This window comes from Phalangium opilio, unplaced genomic scaffold, assembly GCF_054372755.1.
Source record: "Phalangium opilio isolate 3A_F unplaced genomic scaffold, DU_Popi_V2 ptg000092l_1, whole genome shotgun sequence".
NCBI lineage: Eukaryota > Metazoa > Arthropoda > Arachnida > Opiliones > Phalangiidae > Phalangium > Phalangium opilio.
The window spans coordinates 2454375-2477885 of NW_028324197.1; the positions used below are offsets into that span (position 1 = coordinate 2454375).

The window sequence follows — 23511 nt, forward strand, 5'->3', positions numbered from 1 at the left end:
CCACCCGGGAGCGGTGTTGTGGGGTCTCAAATGTAACGTAGAAAGCCAAAGTTTTCCACAACACCTGACAACCATTTAATTTCTGAGCTTCCGTGGCTCAATGGTTAGCGCGTTCGGCTGTTAACCAATAGGTTGGTGGTTCGAGCCCATCCGGGAGCGGTGTTGTGAGGTCTCAGATGTGACGTAAAAAGTCAAGGTTTTTACACAATACCTGACGAGCATTTCAATTTTGGGCTTCCGTGGCGCAATGGTTAGCGCGTTCGGCTGTTAACCAATAGGTTGGTGGTTCGAGCCCATCCGGGAGCGGTGTTGTGAGGTCTCAGATGTGACGTAAGAAGTCAAGGTTTTTACACAATACCTGACGAGTATTTAACTTTTGGGCTTCCGTGGCGCAATGGTTAGCGCGTTCGGCTGTTAACCAATAGGCTGGTGGTTCGAGCCCATCCGGGAGCGGTGTTGTGAGGTCTCAGATGTGACGTAAAAAGTCAAGTTTTTTGCACAATACCTGACGAGCATTTAGGTTTTGGGCTTCCGTGGCGCAATGGTTAGCGCGTTCGGCTGTTAAGCAATAGGTTGGTGGTTCGAGCCCATCCGGGAGCGGTGTTGTGAGGTCTCAGATGTGACGTAAAAAGTCAAGGTTTTTACACAATACCTGACGAGCATTTAAATTTTGGGCTTCCTTGGCGCAATGGTTAGCGCGTTCGGCTGTTAACCAATAGGTTGGTGGTTCGAGCCCACCCGGGAGCGGTGTTGTGTGATCTCAAATGTAACGTAGAAAGCCAAAGTTTTTCCACAATACCTAACGACCATTTAATTTTTGGGCTTCCGTGGCGCAATGGTTAGCACGTTCGGCTGTTGACCAATAGGTTGATGGTTCGAGCCCATCAATCGAGATGAAATCACTTTTAATGAGTGTTTTATAGGGAATTAAGCTGAATTCGGTCAAAAATTTCTCCAGAAAAAAATGCATTCAAAAAAGTACCGAAAAAATCGCATGTTTTTCTCCTTTAAGACACAAAATCCGTGAATACGATTTCTTATTGAAAATTGAATTTTAACAGTTTTTTGAATGAATATCGTTACATTGCTTGAATTAAAGCAAAAATTACAAAAATAATGGTTTCAGTGGTTATATTTGAAAATAGTGAACAAATACTCAAAATGTTTTTCTTAGGCCGAGTTACGTCGATTTTGAAAATGTTATTAAAAATCGAGGTACATTTTTATTTATTGTTCAATCGAGATGAAATCACTTTTAATGAGTGTTTTATAGGGAATTAAGCTGAATTCGGTCAAAAATTTCTCCAGAAAAAAATGCATTCAAAAAAGTACCGAAAAAATCGCATGTTTTTCTTCTTCAAGATACAAAATCCGTGACAACGATTTCTTAAGGAAAATTTAATTTTAACAGTTTTTTGATTGAATATCGTTACATTTGCTTGAATTAAAGCAAAAAGTATAAAAATAATGGTTTCAATGAATATATTTGAAAATAGTGAAGAAATACTCAAAGTATGCTTCTTTGGCCGTGAAACGTCGATTTTGAAAATGTTATTAAAAATCGAGGTAAATTTTTAATTATTGTTCAATCGAGATGAAATCACTTTCAATGAGTGTTTTATAAGGAATTAAGCTGAATTCGGTCAAAAATTTCTCCAGAAAAAAATGCATTCAATAAAGTACCGAAAAAATCGCATATTTTTCTTCTTCAAGATACAAATTCCGTGACAACGATTTCTTATTGAAAAATTTAATTTTTACAGTTTTTTGATTGAATATCGTTACATTTGCTTGAATTAAAGCAAAAGGTATAAAAATAATGGTTTCAGTGATTATATTTGAAAATAGTGAAGAACTACTCAAAATATGCTTCTTTGGCCGTGAAACGTCGATTTTGAAAATGTTATTAAAAATCGAGGTACATTTTTATTTATTGTTCAATCGAGATGAAATCACTTTTAATGAGTGTTTTACTGGGAATTAAGCTGAATTCGGTCAAAAATTTCTCCAGAAAAAAATGCATTCAAAAAAGTACCGAAAAAATCGCATATTTTTCTTCTTCAAGATACAAAATCCGTGACAACGATTTCTTATTGAAAAATTTAATTTTAACAGTTTTTTGATTGAATATCGTTACATTTGCTTGAATTAAAGCAAAAAGTATAAAAATAATGGTTTCAGTGATCATATTTGAAAATTGTGAAGAAATACTCAAAGTATGCTTCTTTGGCCGTGAAACGTCGATTTTGAAAATGTTATTAAAAATCGAGGTAAATTTTTAATTATTGTTCAATCGAGATGAAATCACTTTCAATGAGTGTTTTATAGGGAATTAAGCTGAATTCGGTCAAACATTTCTCCTGAAAAAAATGCATTCAAAAGTGTACCGAAAAAATCGCTTGTTTTTCTTCTTCAAGATACAAAATCCGTGACAACGATTTCTTATTGAAAAATTGAATTTTAACAGTTTTTTGAATGAATATCGTTACATTTGCTTGAATTAAAGCAAAAAGTATAAAAATAATGGTTTCAGTGGTTATATTTGAAAATAGTGAAGAACTACTCAAAATATGCTTCTTTGGCCGTGAAACGTCGATTTTGAAAATGTTATTAAAAATCGAGGTACATTTTTATTTATTGTTCAATCGAGATGAAATCACTTTTAATGAGTGTTTTACTGGGAATTAAGCTGAATTCGGTCAAAAATTTCTCCAGAAAAAAATGCATTCAAAAAAGTACCGAAAAAATCTCATATTTTTCTTCTTCAAGATACAAAATCCGTGACAACGATTTCTTATTGAAAAATTTAATTTTAACAGTTTTTTGATTGAATATCGTTACATTTGCTTGAATTAAAGCAAAAAGTATAAAAATAATGGTTTCAGTGATCATATTTGAAAATTGTGAAGAAATACTCAAAGTATGCTTCTTTGGCCGTGAAACGTCGATTTTGAAAATGTTATTAAAAATCGAGGTAAATTTTTAATTATTGTTCAATCGAGATGAAATCACTTTCAATGAGTGTTTTATAGGGAATTAAGCTGAATTCGGTCAAACATTTCTCCTGAAAAAAATGCATTCAAAAGTGTACCGAAAAAATCGCTTGTTTTTCTTCTTCAAGATACAAAATCCGTGACAACGATTTCTTATTGAAAAATTGAATTTTAACAGTTTTTTGAATGAATATCGTTACATTTGCTTGAATTAAAGCAAAAAGTATAAAAATAATGGTTTCAGTGGTTATATTTGAAAATAGTGAAGAACAACTAAAAATATGCTTCTTTGGCCGTGAAACGTCGATTATGAAAATGTTATTAAAAATCGAGGTACATTTTTATTTATTGTTCAATCGAGATGAAATCACTTTTAATGAGTGTTTTACTGGGAATTAAGCTGAATTCGGTCAAAAATTTCTCCAGAAAAAAATGCATTCAAAAAAGTACCGAAAAAATCGCATGTTTTTCTTCTTCAAGATACAAAATCCGTGACAACGATTTCTTATTGAAAAATTTAATTTTAACAGTTTTTTGATTGAATATCGTTACATTTGCTTGAATTAAAGCAAAAAGTATAAAAATAATGGTTTCAGTGATCATATTTGAAAATTGTGAAGAAATACTCAAAGTATGCTTCTTTCGCCGTGAAACGTCGATTTTGAAAATGTTATTAAAAATCGAGGTAAATTTTTAATTATTGTTCAATCGAGATGAAATCACTTTCAATGAGTGTTTTATAGGGAATTAAGCTGAATTCGGTCAAACATTTCTCCTGAAAAAAATGCATTCAAAAGTGTACCGAAAAAATCGCTTGTTTTTCTTCTTCAAGATACAAAATCCGTGACAACGATTTCTTATTGAAAAATTGAATTTTAACATTTTTTTGAATGAATATCGTTACATTTGCTTGAATTAAAAGCAAAAAGTATAAAAATAATGGTTTCAGTGGTTATATTTGAAAATAGTGAAGAACTACTCAAAATATGCTTCTTTGGCCGTGAAACGTCGATTTTGAAAATGTTATTAAAAATCGAGGTAAATTTTTAACTATTGTTCAATCGAGATGAAATCACTTTCAATGAGCGTCTTATAGGGAATTTTGCTGAATTCGGTCAAACATTTCTCCAGAAAAAAATGCATTCAAAAGTGTACCGAAAAAATCGCTTGTTTTTCTTCTTCAAGATACAAAATCCGTGACAACGATTTCTTATTGAAAAATTTAATTTTAACAGTTTTTTGAATGAATATCGTTACATTTGCTTGAATTAAAGCAAAAGGTATAAAAATAATGGTTTCAGTGGTTATATTTGAAAATAGTGAAGAACTACTCAAAATATGCTTCTTTGGCCGTGAAACGTCGATTTTGAAAATGTTATTAAAAATCGAGGTACATTTTTATTTATTGTTCAATCGAGATGAAATCACTTTTAATTAGTGTTTTACTGGGAATTAAGCTGAATTCGGTCAAAAATTTCTCCAGAAAAAAATGCATTCAAAAAAGTACCGAAAAAATCGCATGTTTTTCATCTTCAAGATACAAAATCCGTGACAACGATTTCTTATTGAAAAATTTAATTTTAACAGTTTTTTGATTGAATATCGTTACATTTGCTTGAATTAAAGCAAAAAGTATAAAAATAATGGTTTCAGTGATCATATTTGAAAATTGTGAAGAAATACTCAAAGTATGCTTCTTTGGCCGTGAAACGTCGATTTTGAAAATGTTATTAAAAATCGAGGTAAATTTTTAATTATTGTTCAATCGAGATGAAATCACTTTCAATGAGTGTTTTATAGGGAATTAAGCTGAATTCGGTCAAACATTTCTCCAGAAAAAAATACATTCAAAAGCGTACCGAAAAAAATCGCATGTTTTTCTTCTTCAAGATACAAAATCCGTGACAACGATTTCTTATTGAAAAATTGAATTTTAACAGTTTTTTCTAAAAGTATAAAAATAATGGTTACAGTGATCATATTTGAAAATAGTGAAGAAATACTCAAAGTATGCTTCTTTGGCCGTGAAACGTCGATTTTGAAAATGTTATTAAAAATCGAGGTAAATTTTTAATTATTGTTCAATCGAGATGAAATCGCTTTCAATGAGTGTTTTATAGGGAATTAAGCTGAATTCGGTCAAACATTTCTCCTGAAAAAAATGCATTCAAAAGGGTACCGAAAAAATCGCTTGTTTTTCTTCTTCAAGATACAAAATCCGTGACAACGATTTCTTATTGAAAAATTGAATTTTAACAGTTTTTTGAATGAATATCGTTACATTTGCTTGAATTAAAGCAAAAAGTATAAAAATAATGGTTTCAGTGGTTATATTTGAAAATAGTGAAGAACTACTCAAAATATGCTTCTTTGGCCGTGAAACGTCGATTTTGAAAATGTTATTAAAAATCGAGGTAAATTTTTAACTATTGTTCAATCGAGATGAAATAACTTTCAATGAGTGTCTTTTAGGGAATTAAGCTGAATTCGGTCAAACATTTCTCCAGAAAAAAATGCATTCAAAAGTGTACCGAAAAAATCGCATGTTTTTCTTCTTCAAGATACAAAATCCGTGACAACGATTTCTTATTGAAAAATTTAATTTTAACAGTTTTTTTATTGAATATCGTTACATTTGCTTGAATTAAAGCAAAAAGTATAAAAATAATGGTTTCAGTGATCATATTTGAAAATAGTGAAGAAATACTCAAAGTGGTCTCCCTCCAAAGTACTGACAGCGCTCGACGCTTCTTAACTTCGGTTATCGGACGAGAACCGGTGTATTCAGCGTGTTATGGCCGTTTCTCGAGAGTGCTAGTTAATAATTTGAATTAAATTAACTTTCATCTTTATAAAACAATAACAAAAAGAAGATATGTTTGTTTTTTTCATATTTGGTGGAATTTGAAAGAGGAAACAAAAGTGAAAAAGCCGACGGCACGCAGTATTCCCAAGTACTGTATGCGCTCGACGCTGCTTAACTTCGGTTATCGGACGAGAACCGGTGTATTCAGCGTGATATGGCCCGTGCCGAGAGTGCTAGTTAATAATTTGAATTAAATTAACTTTCATCTTTATAAAACAATAACAAAAAGAAGATATGTGTGCTTTTTTCAATTCGGGTGGAATTTAAAAGAGGAAACAAAAGTGAAAAACCAACGGCACGCAGTATTCCCAAGTACTGACTGCGCTCGACGCTGCTAACGTCGGCGATCGGACGAGAACCGGTGTTCTCAGCGTGATATGGCTGTTGCCGAGAGTGCTAGTTAAAAATTCGAATTTAAATTAAGTGAGACAAATTAACCTTCATCATTTTAAAACAATAACAAAAAACATGTTTGCTTTTTTCATATCTATTAAAATTTAAAAGAGGAAAAAAAAGTGAAAAAGCCAACGGCACGCAGTGTTCCTAAGTGGTCGCCCTCCCAAGTTCTGACTGCGCTCGACGCTGCTTAACTTCGGTGATCGGACGAGAACCGGTGTATTCAGCGTGATATGGCCGTTGCCGAGAGTGCTAGTTAATAATTTGAATTTAATTCACCTTCATCTTTATAGAACACTAACAAAAAGAAGATATGTTTGCTTTTTTCATATCTGGTGGAAATTAAAAGAGGAAACAAAAAGGAAAAAGAAAACGGCACGCAGTGTTCCCAAGTACTGACTGCGCTCGACGCTGCTTAACATCGGTGATCGGACGTGAACCGGTGTATTCAGCGTGATATGGCGGTTGCCGAGAGTGCTAGTTAATAATTCGAATTTAATTCATCTCATCTTTATAAAACAATAACAAAAAGAAGATATGTTTGCTTTTTTCATATCTGGTGGAAATTAAAAGAGGAAACAAAAAGGAAAAAGCTAAGGGCACGCAGTGTTCCCAAGTGCTGACTGCGCTCGACGCTGCTTAACTTCGGTGATCGGACGAGAACCGTCGTTTTCAGCGTGATATGGCCGTTGCCGAGAGTGCTAGTTAATAATTCGAATTTAATTCATCTCATCTTTATAAAACAATAACAAAAAGAAGATATGTTTGCTTTTTTCATTTCGGTGGAAATTAAAAGAGGAAACAAAAAGGAAAAAGCCAACGGCACGCAGTGTTCCCAAGTACTGACTGCGCTCCACGCTGCTTAACTTCGGTGATCGGACGAGAACCGGTGTATTCAGCGTGATATGGCCGTTGCCGAGAGTGCTAGTTAATAATTTGAATTTAATTCACCTTCATCTTTATAGAACACTAACAAAAAGAAGATATGTTTGCTTTTTTCATATCTGGTGGAAATTAAAAGAGGAAACAAAAAGGAAAAAGAAAACGGCACGCAGTGTTCCCAAGTACTGACTGCGCTCGACGCTGCTTAACTTCGGTGATCGGACGTGAACCGGTGTATTCAGCGTGATATGGCGGTTGCCGAGAGTGCTAGTTAATAATTCGAATTTAAATTAAGTGAGACAAATTAACCTTCATCTTTTTAAAACAATAACAAAATGAAAATATGTTTGCTTTTTTCATATCTATTGGATTTTAAAAGAGGAAAAAAAAGTGAAAAAGCCAACGGCACGCAGTGTTCCTAAGTGTTCTCCCTCCCAAGTACTGACTGCGCTCGACGCTGCTTAACTTCGGTGATCGGACGTGAACCGGTGTATTCAGCGTGATATGGCCGTTGCCGAGAGTGCTAGTTAATAATTTGAATTTAATTAACCTTCATCTTTATAAAACAATAACAAAAAGAAGATATGTTTGCTTTTTTCATATCTGGTGGAATTTAAAAGAGGAAACAAAAAGGAAAAAGCTAACGGCACGCAGTTTTCCCAAGTACTGACTGCGCTCGACGCTGCTTAACTTCGGTGATCGGACGAGAACCGGTGTTTTCAGCATGATATGGCCGTTGCCGAGGGTGCTAGTTAATAATTCGAATTTAAATTAAGTGAGACAAATTAACCTTCATCTTTTTAAAACAATAACAAAAAGAAAATATGTTTGCTTTTTTCATATCTATTGGAATTTAAAAGACAAAAAAAGTGAAAAAGCTAACGGCAAGCAGTGTTCCTAAGTGGTCTCCCTCCCAAGTTCTGACTGCGCTCCACGCTGCTTAACTTCGGTGATCGGACGAGAACCGGTGTACTCAGCGTGATATGGCCGTTGCCGAGAGTGCTAGTTAATAATTTGAATTTAATTCACCTTCATCTTTATAGAACACTAACAAAAAGAAGATATGTTTGCTTTTTTCATATCTGGTGGAAATTAAAAGAGGAAACAAAAAGGAAAAAGAAAACGGCACGCAGTGTTCCCAAGTACTGACTGCGCTCGACGCTGCTTAACTTCGGTGATCGGACGTGAACCGGTGTATTCAGCGTGATATGGCGGTTGCCGAGAGTGCTAGTTAATAATTCGAATTTAATTCATCTCATCTTTATAAAACAATAACAAAAAGAAGATATGTTTGCTTTTTTCATATCTGGTGGAAATTAAAAGAGGAAACAAAAAGGAAAAAGCTAAGGGCACGCAGTGTTCCCAAGTGCTGACTGCGCTCGACGCTGCTTAACTTCGGTGATCGGACGAGAACCGTCGTTTTCAGCGTGATATGGCCGTTGCCGAGAGTGCTAGTTAATAATTCGAATTTAATTCATCTCATCTTTATAAAACAATAACAAAAAGAAGATATGTTTGCTTTTTTCATTTCGGTGGAAATTAAAAGAGGAAACAAAAAGGAAAAAGCCAACGGCACGCAGTGTTCCCAAGTACTGACTGCGCTCGACGCTGCTTAACTTCGGTGATTGGAAGAGAACCGTCGTTTTCAGCGTGATATGGCCGTTGCCGAGAGTGCTAGTTAATAATTCGAATTTAAATTAAGTGAGAAAAATTATCCTTCATCTTTTTAAAACAATAACAAAAAGAAAATATGTTTGCTTTTTTCATATCGGGCGGAATTTAAAAGAGGAAACAAAAAGGAAAAAGCCAACGGCACGCAGTGTTCCCAAGTACTGACTGCGCTCGACGCTGCTTAACTTCGGTGATTGGAAGAGAACCGTCGTTTTCAGCGTGATATGGCCGTTGCCGAGAGTGCTAGTTAATAATTCGAATTTAAATTAAGCGAGACAAATTATCCTTCATCTTTTTAAAACAATAACAAAAAGAAAATATGTTTGCTTTTTTCATATCTATTGGAATTTAAAAGAGGAAAAAAAAGTGAAAAAGCCAACGGCACGCAGTGTTCCTAAGTGGTCTCCCTCCCAAGTACTGCCTGCGCTCGACGCTGCTTAACTTCGGTGATCGGACGAGAACCGGTGTATTCAGCGTGATATGGCCGTTGCCGAGAGTGCTAGTTAATAATTTGAATTTAATTAACCTTCATCTTTATAAAAAAATAACAAAAAGAAGATATGCTTGCTCTTTTCATATCTGGTGGAATTTGAAACAGGAAACAAAAAGGAAAAAGCTAACGGCACGCAGTGTTCCCAAGTACTGACTGCGCTCGACGCTGCTTAACTTCGGTGATCGGACGAGAACCGGTGTTTTCAGCATGATATGGCCGTTGCCGAGAGTGCTAGTTAATAATTCGAATTTAAATTAAGTGAGACAAATTAACCTTCATCTTTTTAAAACAATAACAAAATGAAAATATGTTTGCTTTTTTCATATCTATTGGATTTTAAAAGAGGAAAAAAAGTGAAAAAGCCAACGGCACGCAGTGTTCCTAAGTGTTCTCCCTCCCAAGTACTGACTGCGCTCGACGCTGCTTAACTTCGGTGATCGGACGTGAACCGGTGTATTCAGCGTGATATGGCCGTTGCCGAGAGTGCTAGTTAATAATTTGAATTTAATTAACCTTCATCTTTATAAAACAATAACAAAAAGAAGATATGTTTGCTTTTTTCATATCTGGTGGAATTTAAAAGAGGAAACAAAAAGGAAAAAGCTAACGGCACGCAGTTTTCCCAAGTACTGACTGCGCTCGACGCTGCTTAACTTCGGTGATCGGACGAGAACCGGTGTTTTCAGCATGATATGGCCGTTGCCGAGGGTGCTAGTTAATAATTCGAATTTAAATTAAGTGAGACAAATTAACCTTCATCTTTTTAAAACAATAACAAAATGAAAATATGTTTGCTTTTTTCATATCTATTGGAATTTAAAAGACAAAAAAAGTGAAAAAGCTAACGGCAAGCAGTGTTCCTAAGTGGTCTCCCTCCCAAGTTCTGACTGCGCTCCACGCTGCTTAACTTCGGTGATCGGACGAGAACCGGTGTATTCAGCGTGATATGGCCGTTGCCGAGAGTGCTAGTTAATAATTTGAATTTAATTCACCTTCATCTTTATAGAACACTAACAAAAAGAAGATATGTTTGCTTTTTTCATATCTGGTGGAAATTAAAAGAGGAAACAAAAAGTAAAAAGAAAACGGCACGCAGTATTCCCAAGTACTGACTGCGCTCGACGCTGCTTAACTTCGGTGATCGGACGTGAACCGGTGTATTCAGCGTGATATGGCGGTTGCCGAGAATGCTAGTTAATAATTCGAATTTAATTCATCTCATCTTTATAAAACAATAACAAAAAGAAGATATGTTTGCTTTTTTCATATCTGGTGGAAATTAAAAGAGGAAACAAAAAGGAAAAAGCTAAGGGCACGCAGTGTTCCCAAGTGCTGACTGCGCTCGACGCTGCTTAACTTCGGTGATCGGACGAGAACCGTCGTTTTCAGCGTGATATGGCCGTTGCCGAGAGTGCTAGTTAATAATTCGAATTTAATTCATCTCATCTTTATAAAACAATAACAAAAAGAAGATATGTTTGCTTTTTTCATTTCGGTGGAAATTAAAAGAGGAAACAAAAAGGAAAAAGCCAACGGCACGCAGTGTTCCCAAGTACTGACTGCGCTCGACGCTGCTTAACTTCGGTGATTGGAAGAGAACCGTCGTTTTCAGCGTGATATGGCCGTTGCCGAGAGTGCTAGTTAATAATTCGAATTTAAATTAAGTGAGACAAATTATCCTTCATCTTTTTCAAACAATAACAAAAAGAAAATATGTTTGCTTTTTTCATATCTATTGGAATTTAAAAGAGGAAAAAAAAGTGAAAAAGCCAACGGCACGCAGTGTTCCTAAGTGTTCTCCCTCCCAAGTACTGACTGCCCTTGACGCTGCTTAACTTCGGTGATCGGACGTGAACCGGTGTATTCAGCGTGATATGGCCGTTGCCGAGAGTGCTAGTTAATAATTTGAATTTAATTCACCTTCATTTTTATAAAACAATAACAAAAAGAAGATATGTTTGCTTTTTTCATATCTGGTGGAAATTAAAAGAGGAAACAAAAAGAAAAAGCCATCGGCACGCAGTGTTCCCAAGTACTGACTGCGCTCGACGCTGCTTAACTTCGGTGATCGGACGAGAACCGGTGTATTCAGCGTGATATGGCCGTTGCCGAGAGTGCTAGTTAATAATTTGAATTTAATTCACCTTCATCTTTATAAAACAATAACAAAAAGAAGATATGTTTGCTTTTTTCATATCTGGTGGAAATTAAAAGAGGAAACAAAAAGAAAAAGCCAAAGGCACGCAGTGTTCCCAAGTACTGACTGCGCTCGACGCTGCTTAACTTCGGTGATCGGACGAGAACCGGTGTATTCAGCGTGATATGGCCGTTGCCGAGAGTGCTAGTTAATAATTTGAATTTAATTCACCTTCATCTTTATAAAACAATAACAAAAAGAAAATATGTTTGCTTTTTTCATATCTGGTGGAAATTAAAAGAGGAAACAAAAAGAAAAAGCCAAAGGCACGCAGTGTTCCCAAGTACTGACTGCGCTCGACGCTGCTTAACTTCGGTGATCGGACGAGAACCGGTGTATTCAGCGTGATATGGCCGTTGCCGAGAGTGCTAGTTAATAATTTGAATTTAATTAACCTTCATCTTTATAAAACAATAACAAAAAGAAGATATGCTTGCTTTTTTCATATCTGGTGGAATTTGAAACAGGAAACAAAAAGGAAAAAGCTAACGGCACGCAGTGTTCCCAAGTACTGACTGCGCTCGACGCTGCTTAACTTCGGTGATCGGACGAGAACCGGGTTTTCAGCATGATATTGCCGTTGCCGAGAGTGCTAGTTAATAATTCGAATTTAAATTAAGTGAGACAAATTAACCTTCATCTTTTTAAAACAATAACAAAATGAAAATATGTTTGCTTTTTTCATATCTATTGGATTTTAAAAGAGGAAAAAAAAGTGAAAAAGCCAACGGCACGCAGTGTTCCTAAGTGTTCTCCCTCCCAAGTACTGACTGCGCACGACGCTGCTTAACTTCGGTGATCGGACGAGAACCGGTGTATTCAGCGTGATATGCCCGTTGCTGAGAGTGGTAGTTAATAATTTGAATTTAATTCACCTTCATCTTTATAAAACAATATCAAAACGAAGATATGTTTGCTTTTTTCATATCTGGTGGAAATTAAAAGCGGAAACAAAAAGAAAAAGCCAACGGCACGCAGTGTTCCCAAGTACTGACTGCGCTCGACGCTGCTTAACTTCGGTGATCGGACGAGAACCGGTGTATTCAGCGTGATATGGCCGTTGCCGAGAGTGCTAGTTAATAATTTGAATTTAATTCACCTTCATCTTTATAAAACAATAACAAAAAGAAAATATGTTTGCTTTTTTCATATCTGGTGGAAATTAAAAGAGGAAACAAAAAGAAAAAGCCAACGGCACGCAGTGTTCCCGAGTACTGACTGCGCTCGACGCTGCTTAACTTCGGTGATCGGACGAGAACCGGTGTATTCAGCGTGATATGGCCGTTGCCGTGAGTGCTAGTTAATAATTTGAATTTATTTAACCTTCATCTTTATAAAACAATAACCAAAAGAAGATATGTTTGCTTTTTTCATATCTGGTGGAATTTAAAACAGGAAACAAAAAGGAAAAAGCTAACGGCACGCAGTGTTCCCAAGTACTGACTGCGCTCGACGCTGCTTAACTTCGGTGATCGGACGTGAACCGGTGTATTCAGCGTGATATGGCCGTTGCCGAGAGTGCGAGTTAATAATTTGAATTTAATTCACCTTCATCTTTATAAAACAATAACAAAAAGAAGATATGCTTGCTTTTTTCATATCTGGTGGAATTTGAAACAGGAAACAGAAAGGAAAAAGCTAACGGCACGCAGTGTTCCCAAGTACTGACTGCGCTCGACGCTGCTTAACTTCGGTGATCGGACGAGAACCGGGTTTTCAGCATGATATTGCCGTTGCCGAGAGTGCTAGTTAATAATTCGAATTTAAATTAAGTGAGACAAATTAACCTTCATCTTTTTAAAACAATAACAAAATGAAAATATGTTTGCTTTTTTCATATCTATTGGATTTTAAAAGAGGAAAAAAAAGTGAAAAAGCCAACGGCACGCAGTGTTCCTAAGTGTTCTCCCTCCCAAGTACTGACTGCGCACGACGCTGCTTAACTTCGGTGATCGGACGAGAACCGGTGTATTCAGCGTGATATGCCCGTTGCTGAGAGTGGTAGTTAATAATTTGAATTTAATTCACCTTCATCTTTATAAAACAATATCAAAACTAAGATATGTTTGCTTTTTTCATATCTGGTGGAAATTAAAAGCGGAAACAAAAAGAAAAAGCCAACGGCACGCAGTGTTCCCAAGTACTGACTGCGCTCGACGCTGCTTAACTTCGGTGATCGGACGAGAACCGGTGTATTCAGCGTGATATGGCCGTTGCCGAGAGTGCTAGTTAATAATTTGAATTTAATTAACCTTCATCTTTATAAAACAATAACAAAAAGAAGATATGCTTGCTTTTTTCATATCTGGTGGAATTTGAAACAGGAAACAGAAAGGAAAAAGCTAACGGCACGCAGTGTTCCCAAGTACTGACTGCGCTCGACGCTGCTTAACTTCGGTGATCGGACGAGAACCGGTGTATTCAGCGTGATATGGCCGTTGCCGAGAGTGCTAGTTAATAATTTGAATTTAATTCACCTTCATCTTTATAAAACAATAACAAAAAGAAGATATGTTTGCTTTTTTCATATCTGGTGGAAATTAAAAGAGGAAACAAAAAGAAAAAGCCAAAGGCACGCAGTGTTCCCAAGTACTGACTGCGCTCGACGCTGCTTAACTTCGGTGATCGGACGAGAACCGGTGTATTCAGCGTGATATGGCCGTTGCCGAGAGTGCTAGTTAATAATTTGAATTTAATTCACCTTCATCTTTATAAAACAATAACAAAAAGAAAATATGTTTGCTTTTTTCATATCTGGTGGAAATTAAAAGAGGAAACAAAAAGAAAAAGCCAAAGGCACGCAGTGTTCCCAAGTACTGACTGCGCTCGACGCTGCTTAACTTCGGTGATCGGACGAGAACCGGTGTATTCAGCGTGATATGGCCGTTGCCGAGAGTGCTAGTTAATAATTTGAATTTAATTAACCTTCATCTTTATAAAACAATAACAAAAAGAAGATATGCTTGCTTTTTTCATATCTGGTGGAATTTGAAACAGGAAACAAAAAGGAAAAAGCTAACGGCACGCAGTGTTCCCAAGTACTGACTGCGCTCGACGCTGCTTAACTTCGGTGATCGGACGAGAACCGGGTTTTCAGCATGATATTGCCGTTGCCGAGAGTGCTAGTTAATAATTCGAATTTAAATTAAGTGAGACAAATTAACCTTCATCTTTTTAAAACAATAACAAAATGAAAATATGTTTGCTTTTTTCATATCTATTGGATTTTAAAAGAGGAAAAAAAAGTGAAAAAGCCAACGGCACGCAGTGTTCCTAAGTGTTCTCCCTCCCAAGTACTGACTGCGCACGACGCTGCTTAACTTCGGTGATCGGACGAGAACCGGTGTATTCAGCGTGATATGCCCGTTGCTGAGAGTGGTAGTTAATAATTTGAATTTAATTCACCTTCATCTTTATAAAACAATATCAAAACGAAGATATGTTTGCTTTTTTCATATCTGGTGGAAATTAAAAGCGGAAACAAAAAGAAAAAGCCAACGGCACGCAGTGTTCCCAAGTACTGACTGCGCTCGACGCTGCTTAACTTCGGTGATCGGACGAGAACCGGTGTATTCAGCGTGATATGGCCGTTGCCGAGAGTGCTAGTTAATAATTTGAATTTAATTCACCTTCATCTTTATAAAACAATAACAAAAAGAAAATATGTTTGCTTTTTTCATATCTGGTGGAAATTAAAAGAGGAAACAAAAAGAAAAAGCCAACGGCACGCAGTGTTCCCGAGTACTGACTGCGCTCGACGCTGCTTAACTTCGGTGATCGGACGAGAACCGGTGTATTCAGCGTGATATGGCCGTTGCCGTGAGTGCTAGTTAATAATTTGAATTTATTTAACCTTCATCTTTATAAAACAATAACCAAAAGAAGATATGTTTGCTTTTTTCATATCTGGTGGAATTTAAAACAGGAAACAAAAAGGAAAAAGCTAACGGCACGCAGTGTTCCCAAGTACTGACTGCGCTCGACGCTGCTTAACTTCGGTGATCGGACGTGAACCGGTGTATTCAGCGTGATATGGCCGTTGCCGAGAGTGCGAGTTAATAATTTGAATTTAATTCACCTTCATCTTTATAAAACAATAACAAAAAGAAGATATGCTTGCTTTTTTCATATCTGGTGGAATTTGAAACAGGAAACAGAAAGGAAAAAGCTAACGGCACGCAGTGTTCCCAAGTACTGACTGCGCTCGACGCTGCTTAACTTCGGTGATCGGACGAGAACCGGGTTTTCAGCATGATATTGCCGTTGCCGAGAGTGCTAGTTAATAATTCGAATTTAAATTAAGTGAGACAAATTAACCTTCATCTTTTTAAAACAATAACAAAATGAAAATATGTTTGCTTTTTTCATATCTATTGGATTTTAAAAGAGGAAAAAAAAGTGAAAAAGCCAACGGCACGCAGTGTTCCTAAGTGTTCTCCCTCCCAAGTACTGACTGCGCACGACGCTGCTTAACTTCGGTGATCGGACGAGAACCGGTGTATTCAGCGTGATATGCCCGTTGCTGAGAGTGGTAGTTAATAATTTGAATTTAATTCACCTTCATCTTTATAAAACAATATCAAAACTAAGATATGTTTGCTTTTTTCATATCTGGTGGAAATTAAAAGCGGAAACAAAAAGAAAAAGCCAACGGCACGCAGTGTTCCCAAGTACTGACTGCGCTCGACGCTGCTTAACTTCGGTGATCGGACGAGAACCGGTGTATTCAGCGTGATATGGCCGTTGCCGAGAGTGCTAGTTAATAATTTGAATTTAATTAACCTTCATCTTTATAAAACAATAACAAAAAGAAGATATGCTTGCTTTTTTCATATCTGGTGGAATTTGAAACAGGAAACAGAAAGGAAAAAGCTAACGGCACGCAGTGTTCCCAAGTACTGACTGCGCTCGACGCTGCTTAACTTCGGTGATCGGACGAGAACCGGGTTTTCAGCATGATATTGCCGTTGCCGAGAGTGCTAGTTAATAATTCGAATTTAAATTAAGTGAGACAAATTAACCTTCATCTTTTTAAAACAATAACAAAATGAAAATATGTTTGCTTTTTTCATATCTATTGGATTTTAAAAGAGGAAAAAAAAGTGAAAAAGCCAACGGCACGCAGTGTTCCTAAGTGTTCTCCCTCCCAAGTACTGACTGCGCACGACGCTGCTTAACTTCGGTGATCGGACGAGAACCGGTGTATTCAGCGTGATATGCCCGTTGCTGAGAGTGGTAGTTAATAATTTGAATTTAATTCACCTTCATCTTTATAAAACAATATCAAAACGAAGATATGTTTGCTTTTTTCATATCTGGTGGAAATTAAAAGCGGAAACAAAAAGAAAAAGCCAACGGCACGCAGTGTTCCCAAGTACTGACTGCGCTCGACGCTGCTTAACTTCGGTGATCGGACGAGAACCGGTGTATTCAGCGTGATATGGCCGTTGCCGAGAGTGCTAGTTAATAATTTGAATTTAATTCACCTTCATTTTTATAAAAAAATAACAAAAAGAAGATATGTTTGCTTTTTTCATATCTGGTGGAAATTAAAAGAGGAAACAAAAAGAAAAAGCCAACGGCACGCAGTGTTCCCGAGTACTGACTGCGCTCGACGCTGCTTAACTTCGGTGATCGGACGAGAACCGGTGTATTCAGCGTGATATGGCCGTTGCCGTGAGTGCTAGTTAATAATTTGAATTTATTTAACCTTCATCTTTATAAAACAATAACCAAAAGAAGATATGTTTGCTTTTTTCATATCTGGTGGAATTTAAAACAGGAAACAAAAAGGAAAAAGCTAACGGCACGCAGTGTTCCCAAGTACTGACTGCGCTCGACGCTGCTTAACTTCGGTGATCGGACGTGAACCGGTGTATTCAGCGTGATATGGCCGTTGCCGAGAGTGCTAGTTAATAATTTGAATTTAATTCACCTTCATTTTTATAAAACAATAACAAAAAGAAGATATGTTTGCTTTTTTCATATCTGGTGGAAATTAAAAGAGGAAACAAAAAGAAAAAGCCAACGGCACGCAGTGTTCCCAAGTACTGACTGCGCTCGACGCTGCTTAACTTCGGTGATCGGACGAGAACCGGTGTATTCAGCGTGATATGGCCGTTGCCGAGAGTGCTAGTTAATAATTTGAATTTAATTCACCTTCATCTTTATAAAACAATAACAAAAAGAAAATATGTTTGCTTTTTTCATATCTGGTGGAAATTAAAAGAGGAAACAAAAAGAAAAAGCCAAAGGCACGCAGTGTTCCCAAGTACTGACTGCGCTCGACGCTGCTTAACTTCGGTGATCGGACGAGAACCGGTGTATTCAGCGTGATATGGCCGTTGCCGAGAGTGCTAGTTAATAATTTGAATTTAATTAACCTTCATCTTTATAAAACAATAACAAAAAGAAGATATGCTTGCTTTTTTCATATCTGGTGGAATTTGAAACAGGAAACAAAAAGGAAAAAGCTAACGGCACGCAGTGTTCCCAAGTACTGACTGCGCTCGACGCTGCTTAACTTCGGTGATCGGACGAGAACCGGATTTTCAGCATGATATTGCCGTTGCCGAGAGTGCTAGTTAATAATTTGAATTTAATTCACCTTCATCTTTATAAAACAATAACAAAAAGAAAATATGTTTGCTTTTTTCATATCTGGTGGAAATTAAAAGAGGAAACAAAAAGAAAAAGCCAACGGCACGCAGTGTTCCCAAGTACTGACTGCGCTCGACGCTGCTTAACTTCGGTGATCGGACGGCAACCGGTGTATTCAGCGTGATATGGCCGTTGCCGAGAGTGCTAGTTAATAATTTGAATTTAATTCACCTTCATCTTTATAAAACAATAACAAAAAGAAAATATGTTTGCTTTTTTCATATCTGGTGGAAATTAAAAGAGGAAACAAAAAGAAAAAGCCAAAGGCACGCAGTGTTCCCAAGTACTGACTGCGCTCGACGCTGCTTAACTTCGGTGATCGGACGAGAACCGGTGTATTCAGCGTGATATGGCCGTTGCCGAGAGTGCTAGTTAATAATTTGAATTTAATTAACCTTCATCTTTATAAAACAATAACAAAAAGAAGATATGCTTGCTTTTTTCATATCTGGTGGAATTTGAAACAGGAAACAAAAAGGAAAAAGCTAACGGCACGCAGTGTTCCCAAGTACTGACTGCGCTCGACGCTGCTTAACTTCGGTGATCGGACGAGAACCGGGTTTTCAGCATGATATTGCCGTTGCCGAGAGTGCTAGTTAATAATTCGAATTTAAATTAAGTAAGACAAATTAACCTTCATCTTTTGAAAACAATAACAAAATGAAAATATGTTTGCTTTTTTCATATCTATTGGATTTTAAAAGAGGAAAAAAAAGTGAAAAAGCCAACGGCACGCAGTGTTCCTAAGTGTTCTCCCTCCCAAGTACTGACTGCGCACGACGCTGCTTAACTTCGGTGATCGGACGAGAACCGGTGTATTCAGCGTGATATGCCCGTTGCTGAGAGTGGAAGTTAATAATTTGAATTTAATTCACCTTCATCTTTATAAAACAATAACAAAACGAAGATATGTTTGCTTTTTTCATATCTGGTGGAAATTAAAAGAGGAAACAAAAAGGAAAAAGCCAACGGCACGCAGTGTTCCCAAGTACTGACTGCGCTCGACGCTGCTTAACTTCGGTGATCGGACGTGAACCGGTGTATTCAGCGTGATATGGCCGTTGCCGAGAGTTCTAGTTAATAATTTGAATTTAATTAACCTTTATCTTTATAAAACAATAACAAAAAGAAGATATGTTTGCTTTTTTCATATCTGGTGGAATTTAAAAGAGGAAACAAAAAGGAAAAAGCTAACGGCACGCAGTTTTCCCAAGTACTGACTGCGCTCGACGCTGCTTAACTTCGGTGATCGGACGAGAACCGGTGTTTTCAGCATGATATGGCCGTTGCCGAGGGTGCTAGTTAATAATTCGAATTTAAATTAAGTGAGACAAATTAACCTTCATCTTTTTAAAACAATAACAAAAAGAAAATATGTTTGCTTTTTTCATATCTATTGGAATTTAAAAGACAAAAAAAGTGAAAAAGCTAACGGCAAGCAGTGTTCCTAAGTGGTCTCCCTCCCAAGTTCTGACTGCGCTCCACGCTGCTTAACTTCGGTGATCGGACGAGAACCGGTGTACTCAGCGTGATATGGCCGTTGCCGAGAGTGCTAGTTAATAATTTGAATTTAATTCACCTTCATCTTTATAGAACACTAACAAAAAGAAGATATGTTTGCTTTTTTCATATCTGGTGGAAATTAAAAGAGGAAACAAAAAGGAAAAAGAAAACGGCACGCAGTGTTCCCAAGTACTGACTGCGCTCGACGCTGCTTAACTTCGGTGATCGGACGTGAACCGGTGTATTCAGCGTGATATGGCGGTTGCCGAGAGTGCTAGTTAATAATTCGAATTTAATTCATCTCATCTTTATAAAACAATAACAAAAAGAAGATATGTTTGCTTTTTTCATATCTGGTGGAAATTAAAAGAGGAAACAAAAAGGAAAAAGCTAAGGGCACGCAGTGTTCCCAAGTGCTGACTGCGCTCGACGCTGCTTAACTTCGGTGATCGGACGAGAACCGTCGTTTTCAGCGTGATATGGCCGTTGCCGAGAGTGCTAGTTACTAATTCGAATTTAATTCATCTCATCTTTATAAAACAATAACAAAAAGAAGATATGTTTGCTTTTTTCATTTCGGTGGAAATTAAAAGAGGAAACAAAAAGGAAAAAGCCAACGGCACGCAGTGTTCCCAAGTACTGACTGCGCTCGACGCTGCTTAACTTCGGTGATTGGAAGAGAACCGTCGTTTTCAGCGTGATATGGCCGTTGCCGAGAGTGCTAGTTAATAATTCGAATTTAAATTAAGTGAGAAAAATTATCCTTCATCTTTTTAAAACAATAACAAAAAGAAAATATGTTTGCTTTTTTCATATCGGGCGGAATTTAAAAGAGGAAACAAAAAGGAAAAAGCCAACGGCACGCAGTGTTCCCAAGTACTGACTGCGCTCGACGCTGCTTAACTTCGGTGATTGGAAGAGAACCGTCGTTTTCAGCGTGATATGGCCGTTGCCGAGAGTGCTAGTTAATAATTCGAATTTAAATTAAGCGAGACAAATTATCCTTCATCTTTTTAAAACAATAACAAAAAGAAAATATGTTTGCTTTTTTCATATCTATTGGAATTTAAAAGAGGAAAAAAAAGTGAAAAAGCCAACGGCACGCAGTGTTCCTAAGTGGTCTCCCTCCCAAGTACTGCCTGCGCTCGACGCTGCTTAACTTCGGTGATCGGACGAGAACCGGTGTATTCAGCGTGATATGGCCGTTGCCGAGAGTGCTAGTTAATAATTTGAATTTAATTAACCTTCATCTTTATAAAAAAATAACAAAAAGAAGATATGCTTGCTCTTTTCATATCTGGTGGAATTTGAAACAGGAAACAAAAAGGAAAAAGCTAACGGCACGCAGTGTTCCCAAGTACTGACTGCGCTCGACGCTGCTTAACTTCGGTGATCGGACGAGAACCGGTGTTTTCAGCATGATATGGCCGTTGCCGAGAGTGCTAGTTAATAATTCGAATTTAAATTAAGTGAGACAAATTAACCTTCATCTTTTTAAAACAATAACAAAATGAAAATATGTTTGCTTTTTTCATATCTATTGGATTTTAAAAGAGGAAAAAAAGTGAAAAAGCCAACGGCACGCAGTGTTCCTAAGTGTTCTCCCTCCCAAGTACTGACTGCGCTCGACGCTGCTTAACTTCGGTGATCGGACGTGAACCGGTGTATTCAGCGTGATATGGCCGTTGCCGAGAGTGCTAGTTAATAATTTGAATTTAATTAACCTTCATCTTTATAAAACAATAACAAAAAGAAGATATGTTTGCTTTTTTCATATCTGGTGGAATTTAAAAGAGGAAACAAAAAGGAAAAAGCTAACGGCACGCAGTTTTCCCAAGTACTGACTGCGCTCGACGCTGCTTAACTTCGGTGATCGGACGAGAACCGGTGTTTTCAGCATGATATGGCCGTTGCCGAGGGTGCTAGTTAATAATTCGAATTTAAATTAAGTGAGACAAATTAACCTTCATCTTTTTAAAACAATAACAAAATGAAAATATGTTTGCTTTTTTCATATCTATTGGAATTTAAAAGACAAAAAAAGTGAAAAAGCTAACGGCAAGCAGTGTTCCTAAGTGGTCTCCCTCCCAAGTTCTGACTGCGCTCCACGCTGCTTAACTTCGGTGATCGGACGAGAACCGGTGTATTCAGCGTGATATGGCCGTTGCCGAGAGTGCTAGTTAATAATTTGAATTTAATTCACCTTCATCTTTATAGAACACTAACAAAAAGAAGATATGTTTGCTTTTTTCATATCTGGTGGAAATTAAAAGAGGAAACAAAAAGTAAAAAGAAAACGGCACGCAGTATTCCCAAGTACTGACTGCGCTCGACGCTGCTTAACTTCGGTGATCGGACGTGAACCGGTGTATTCAGCGTGATATGGCGGTTGCCGAGAATGCTAGTTAATAATTCGAATTTAATTCATCTCATCTTTATAAAACAATAACAAAAAGAAGATATGTTTGCTTTTTTCATATCTGGTGGAAATTAAAAGAGGAAACAAAAAGGAAAAAGCTAAGGGCACGCAGTGTTCCCAAGTGCTGACTGCGCTCGACGCTGCTTAACTTCGGTGATCGGACGAGAACCGTCGTTTTCAGCGTGATATGGCCGTTGCCGAGAGTGCTAGTTAATAATTCGAATTTAATTCATCTCATCTTTATAAAACAATAACAAAAAGAAGATATGTTTGCTTTTTTCATTTCGGTGGAAATTAAAAGAGGAAACAAAAAGGAAAAAGCCAACGGCACGCAGTGTTCCCAAGTACTGACTGCGCTCGACGCTGCTTAACTTCGGTGATTGGAAGAGAACCGTCGTTTTCAGCGTGATATGGCCGTTGCCGAGAGTGCTAGTTAATAATTCGAATTTAAATTAAGTGAGACAAATTATCCTTCATCTTTTTCAAACAATAACAAAAAGAAAATATGTTTGCTTTTTTCATATCTATTGGAATTTAAAAGAGGAAAAAAAAGTGAAAAAGCCAACGGCACGCAGTGTTCCTAAGTGTTCTCCCTCCCAAGTACTGACTGCCCTTGACGCTGCTTAACTTCGGTGATCGGACGTGAACCGGTGTATTCAGCGTGATATGGCCGTTGCCGAGAGTGCTAGTTAATAATTTGAATTTAATTCACCTTCATTTTTATAAAACAATAACAAAAAGAAGATATGTTTGCTTTTTTCATATCTGGTGGAAATTAAAAGAGGAAACAAAAAGAAAAAGCCATCGGCACGCAGTGTTCCCAAGTACTGACTGCGCTCGACGCTGCTTAACTTCGGTGATCGGACGAGAACCGGTGTATTCAGCGTGATATGGCCGTTGCCGAGAGTGCTAGTTAATAATTTGAATTTAATTCACCTTCATCTTTATAAAACAATAACAAAAAGAAAATATGTTTGCTTTTTTCATATCTGGTGGAAATTAAAAGAGGAAACAAAAAGAAAAAGCCAAAGGCACGCAGTGTTCCCAAGTACTGACTGCGCTCGACGCTGCTTAACTTCGGTGATCGGACGAGAACCGGTGTATTCAGCGTGATATGGCCGTTGCCGAGAGTGCTAGTTAATAATTTGAATTTAATTAACCTTCATCTTTATAAAACAATAACAAAAAGAAGATATGCTTGCTTTTTTCATATCTGGTGGAATTTGAAACAGGAAACAAAAAGGAAAAAGCTAACGGCACGCAGTGTTCCCAAGTACTGACTGCGCTCGACGCTGCTTAACTTCGGTGATCGGACGAGAACCGGGTTTTCAGCATGATATTGCCGTTGCCGAGAGTGCTAGTTAATAATTCGAATTTAAATTAAGTGAGACAAATTAACCTTCATCTTTTTAAAACAATAACAAAATGAAA

General features: G+C 37.2%; 2 non-coding genes and 52 pseudogenes across 2 annotated transcripts; all 54 read right to left on the minus strand.

Moving 5' to 3' along the window:
- Nucleotides 1-6381: 6381 nt before the first annotated feature.
- Nucleotides 6382-6500, minus strand: LOC149641919 (5S ribosomal RNA; annotated as a pseudogene).
- Nucleotides 6501-7069: 569 nt separating this feature from the next.
- LOC149641920 (5S ribosomal RNA) lies at nucleotides 7070-7172 on the minus strand (annotated as a pseudogene).
- A 122-nt stretch (nucleotides 7173-7294) lies between these two features.
- LOC149641921 (5S ribosomal RNA) lies at nucleotides 7295-7397 on the minus strand (annotated as a pseudogene).
- Nucleotides 7398-7534: 137 nt separating this feature from the next.
- LOC149641922 (5S ribosomal RNA) lies at nucleotides 7535-7653 on the minus strand (annotated as a pseudogene).
- A 122-nt stretch (nucleotides 7654-7775) lies between these two features.
- LOC149641923 (5S ribosomal RNA) lies at nucleotides 7776-7878 on the minus strand (annotated as a pseudogene).
- Nucleotides 7879-8013: 135 nt separating this feature from the next.
- Nucleotides 8014-8132, minus strand: LOC149641924 (5S ribosomal RNA; annotated as a pseudogene).
- Nucleotides 8133-8254: 122 nt separating this feature from the next.
- On the minus strand, nucleotides 8255-8357 carry LOC149641925 (5S ribosomal RNA; annotated as a pseudogene).
- Nucleotides 8358-9181: 824 nt separating this feature from the next.
- On the minus strand, nucleotides 9182-9300 carry LOC149641926 (5S ribosomal RNA). The gene has a single exon (XR_016372128.1). It is a non-coding gene; the product is annotated as a 5S ribosomal RNA (ribosomal RNA).
- Nucleotides 9301-9422: 122 nt separating this feature from the next.
- Nucleotides 9423-9525, minus strand: LOC149641927 (5S ribosomal RNA; annotated as a pseudogene).
- Nucleotides 9526-9661: 136 nt separating this feature from the next.
- On the minus strand, nucleotides 9662-9780 carry LOC149641928 (5S ribosomal RNA; annotated as a pseudogene).
- Nucleotides 9781-9902: 122 nt separating this feature from the next.
- LOC149641929 (5S ribosomal RNA) lies at nucleotides 9903-10005 on the minus strand (annotated as a pseudogene).
- A 135-nt stretch (nucleotides 10006-10140) lies between these two features.
- Nucleotides 10141-10259, minus strand: LOC149641930 (5S ribosomal RNA; annotated as a pseudogene).
- Nucleotides 10260-10381: 122 nt separating this feature from the next.
- On the minus strand, nucleotides 10382-10484 carry LOC149641931 (5S ribosomal RNA; annotated as a pseudogene).
- A 584-nt stretch (nucleotides 10485-11068) lies between these two features.
- On the minus strand, nucleotides 11069-11187 carry LOC149641932 (5S ribosomal RNA; annotated as a pseudogene).
- Nucleotides 11188-11308: 121 nt separating this feature from the next.
- Nucleotides 11309-11411, minus strand: LOC149641933 (5S ribosomal RNA; annotated as a pseudogene).
- A 121-nt stretch (nucleotides 11412-11532) lies between these two features.
- Nucleotides 11533-11635, minus strand: LOC149641934 (5S ribosomal RNA; annotated as a pseudogene).
- A 121-nt stretch (nucleotides 11636-11756) lies between these two features.
- On the minus strand, nucleotides 11757-11859 carry LOC149641935 (5S ribosomal RNA; annotated as a pseudogene).
- Nucleotides 11860-12220: 361 nt separating this feature from the next.
- Nucleotides 12221-12339, minus strand: LOC149641936 (5S ribosomal RNA; annotated as a pseudogene).
- Nucleotides 12340-12460: 121 nt separating this feature from the next.
- Nucleotides 12461-12563, minus strand: LOC149641937 (5S ribosomal RNA; annotated as a pseudogene).
- A 121-nt stretch (nucleotides 12564-12684) lies between these two features.
- Nucleotides 12685-12787, minus strand: LOC149641938 (5S ribosomal RNA; annotated as a pseudogene).
- Nucleotides 12788-12909: 122 nt separating this feature from the next.
- On the minus strand, nucleotides 12910-13012 carry LOC149641939 (5S ribosomal RNA; annotated as a pseudogene).
- A 361-nt stretch (nucleotides 13013-13373) lies between these two features.
- Nucleotides 13374-13492, minus strand: LOC149641940 (5S ribosomal RNA; annotated as a pseudogene).
- Nucleotides 13493-13613: 121 nt separating this feature from the next.
- On the minus strand, nucleotides 13614-13716 carry LOC149641941 (5S ribosomal RNA; annotated as a pseudogene).
- A 122-nt stretch (nucleotides 13717-13838) lies between these two features.
- Nucleotides 13839-13941, minus strand: LOC149641942 (5S ribosomal RNA; annotated as a pseudogene).
- A 121-nt stretch (nucleotides 13942-14062) lies between these two features.
- Nucleotides 14063-14165, minus strand: LOC149641943 (5S ribosomal RNA; annotated as a pseudogene).
- A 121-nt stretch (nucleotides 14166-14286) lies between these two features.
- Nucleotides 14287-14389, minus strand: LOC149641944 (5S ribosomal RNA; annotated as a pseudogene).
- A 361-nt stretch (nucleotides 14390-14750) lies between these two features.
- Nucleotides 14751-14869, minus strand: LOC149641945 (5S ribosomal RNA; annotated as a pseudogene).
- Nucleotides 14870-14990: 121 nt separating this feature from the next.
- LOC149641946 (5S ribosomal RNA) lies at nucleotides 14991-15093 on the minus strand (annotated as a pseudogene).
- A 121-nt stretch (nucleotides 15094-15214) lies between these two features.
- On the minus strand, nucleotides 15215-15317 carry LOC149641947 (5S ribosomal RNA; annotated as a pseudogene).
- A 122-nt stretch (nucleotides 15318-15439) lies between these two features.
- LOC149641948 (5S ribosomal RNA) lies at nucleotides 15440-15542 on the minus strand (annotated as a pseudogene).
- Nucleotides 15543-15903: 361 nt separating this feature from the next.
- Nucleotides 15904-16022, minus strand: LOC149641949 (5S ribosomal RNA; annotated as a pseudogene).
- A 121-nt stretch (nucleotides 16023-16143) lies between these two features.
- LOC149641950 (5S ribosomal RNA) lies at nucleotides 16144-16246 on the minus strand (annotated as a pseudogene).
- Nucleotides 16247-16607: 361 nt separating this feature from the next.
- LOC149641951 (5S ribosomal RNA) lies at nucleotides 16608-16726 on the minus strand (annotated as a pseudogene).
- Nucleotides 16727-16847: 121 nt separating this feature from the next.
- On the minus strand, nucleotides 16848-16950 carry LOC149641952 (5S ribosomal RNA; annotated as a pseudogene).
- A 121-nt stretch (nucleotides 16951-17071) lies between these two features.
- Nucleotides 17072-17174, minus strand: LOC149641953 (5S ribosomal RNA; annotated as a pseudogene).
- Nucleotides 17175-17296: 122 nt separating this feature from the next.
- On the minus strand, nucleotides 17297-17399 carry LOC149641954 (5S ribosomal RNA; annotated as a pseudogene).
- A 121-nt stretch (nucleotides 17400-17520) lies between these two features.
- On the minus strand, nucleotides 17521-17623 carry LOC149641955 (5S ribosomal RNA; annotated as a pseudogene).
- Nucleotides 17624-17744: 121 nt separating this feature from the next.
- LOC149641956 (5S ribosomal RNA) lies at nucleotides 17745-17847 on the minus strand (annotated as a pseudogene).
- A 345-nt stretch (nucleotides 17848-18192) lies between these two features.
- On the minus strand, nucleotides 18193-18295 carry LOC149641957 (5S ribosomal RNA; annotated as a pseudogene).
- Nucleotides 18296-18416: 121 nt separating this feature from the next.
- LOC149641958 (5S ribosomal RNA) lies at nucleotides 18417-18519 on the minus strand (annotated as a pseudogene).
- A 361-nt stretch (nucleotides 18520-18880) lies between these two features.
- Nucleotides 18881-18999, minus strand: LOC149641959 (5S ribosomal RNA; annotated as a pseudogene).
- Nucleotides 19000-19121: 122 nt separating this feature from the next.
- LOC149641960 (5S ribosomal RNA) lies at nucleotides 19122-19224 on the minus strand (annotated as a pseudogene).
- A 122-nt stretch (nucleotides 19225-19346) lies between these two features.
- On the minus strand, nucleotides 19347-19449 carry LOC149641961 (5S ribosomal RNA; annotated as a pseudogene).
- Nucleotides 19450-19584: 135 nt separating this feature from the next.
- LOC149641962 (5S ribosomal RNA) lies at nucleotides 19585-19703 on the minus strand (annotated as a pseudogene).
- A 122-nt stretch (nucleotides 19704-19825) lies between these two features.
- Nucleotides 19826-19928, minus strand: LOC149641963 (5S ribosomal RNA; annotated as a pseudogene).
- An 824-nt stretch (nucleotides 19929-20752) lies between these two features.
- Nucleotides 20753-20871, minus strand: LOC149641964 (5S ribosomal RNA). Its single transcript, XR_016372141.1, has one exon. It is a non-coding gene; the product is annotated as a 5S ribosomal RNA (ribosomal RNA).
- Nucleotides 20872-20993: 122 nt separating this feature from the next.
- LOC149641965 (5S ribosomal RNA) lies at nucleotides 20994-21096 on the minus strand (annotated as a pseudogene).
- A 136-nt stretch (nucleotides 21097-21232) lies between these two features.
- LOC149641966 (5S ribosomal RNA) lies at nucleotides 21233-21351 on the minus strand (annotated as a pseudogene).
- A 122-nt stretch (nucleotides 21352-21473) lies between these two features.
- LOC149641967 (5S ribosomal RNA) lies at nucleotides 21474-21576 on the minus strand (annotated as a pseudogene).
- Nucleotides 21577-21711: 135 nt separating this feature from the next.
- LOC149641968 (5S ribosomal RNA) lies at nucleotides 21712-21830 on the minus strand (annotated as a pseudogene).
- A 122-nt stretch (nucleotides 21831-21952) lies between these two features.
- LOC149641969 (5S ribosomal RNA) lies at nucleotides 21953-22055 on the minus strand (annotated as a pseudogene).
- Nucleotides 22056-22639: 584 nt separating this feature from the next.
- Nucleotides 22640-22758, minus strand: LOC149641970 (5S ribosomal RNA; annotated as a pseudogene).
- A 121-nt stretch (nucleotides 22759-22879) lies between these two features.
- LOC149641971 (5S ribosomal RNA) lies at nucleotides 22880-22982 on the minus strand (annotated as a pseudogene).
- A 121-nt stretch (nucleotides 22983-23103) lies between these two features.
- On the minus strand, nucleotides 23104-23206 carry LOC149641972 (5S ribosomal RNA; annotated as a pseudogene).
- Between the last annotated feature and the right edge of the window lie 305 nt (nucleotides 23207-23511).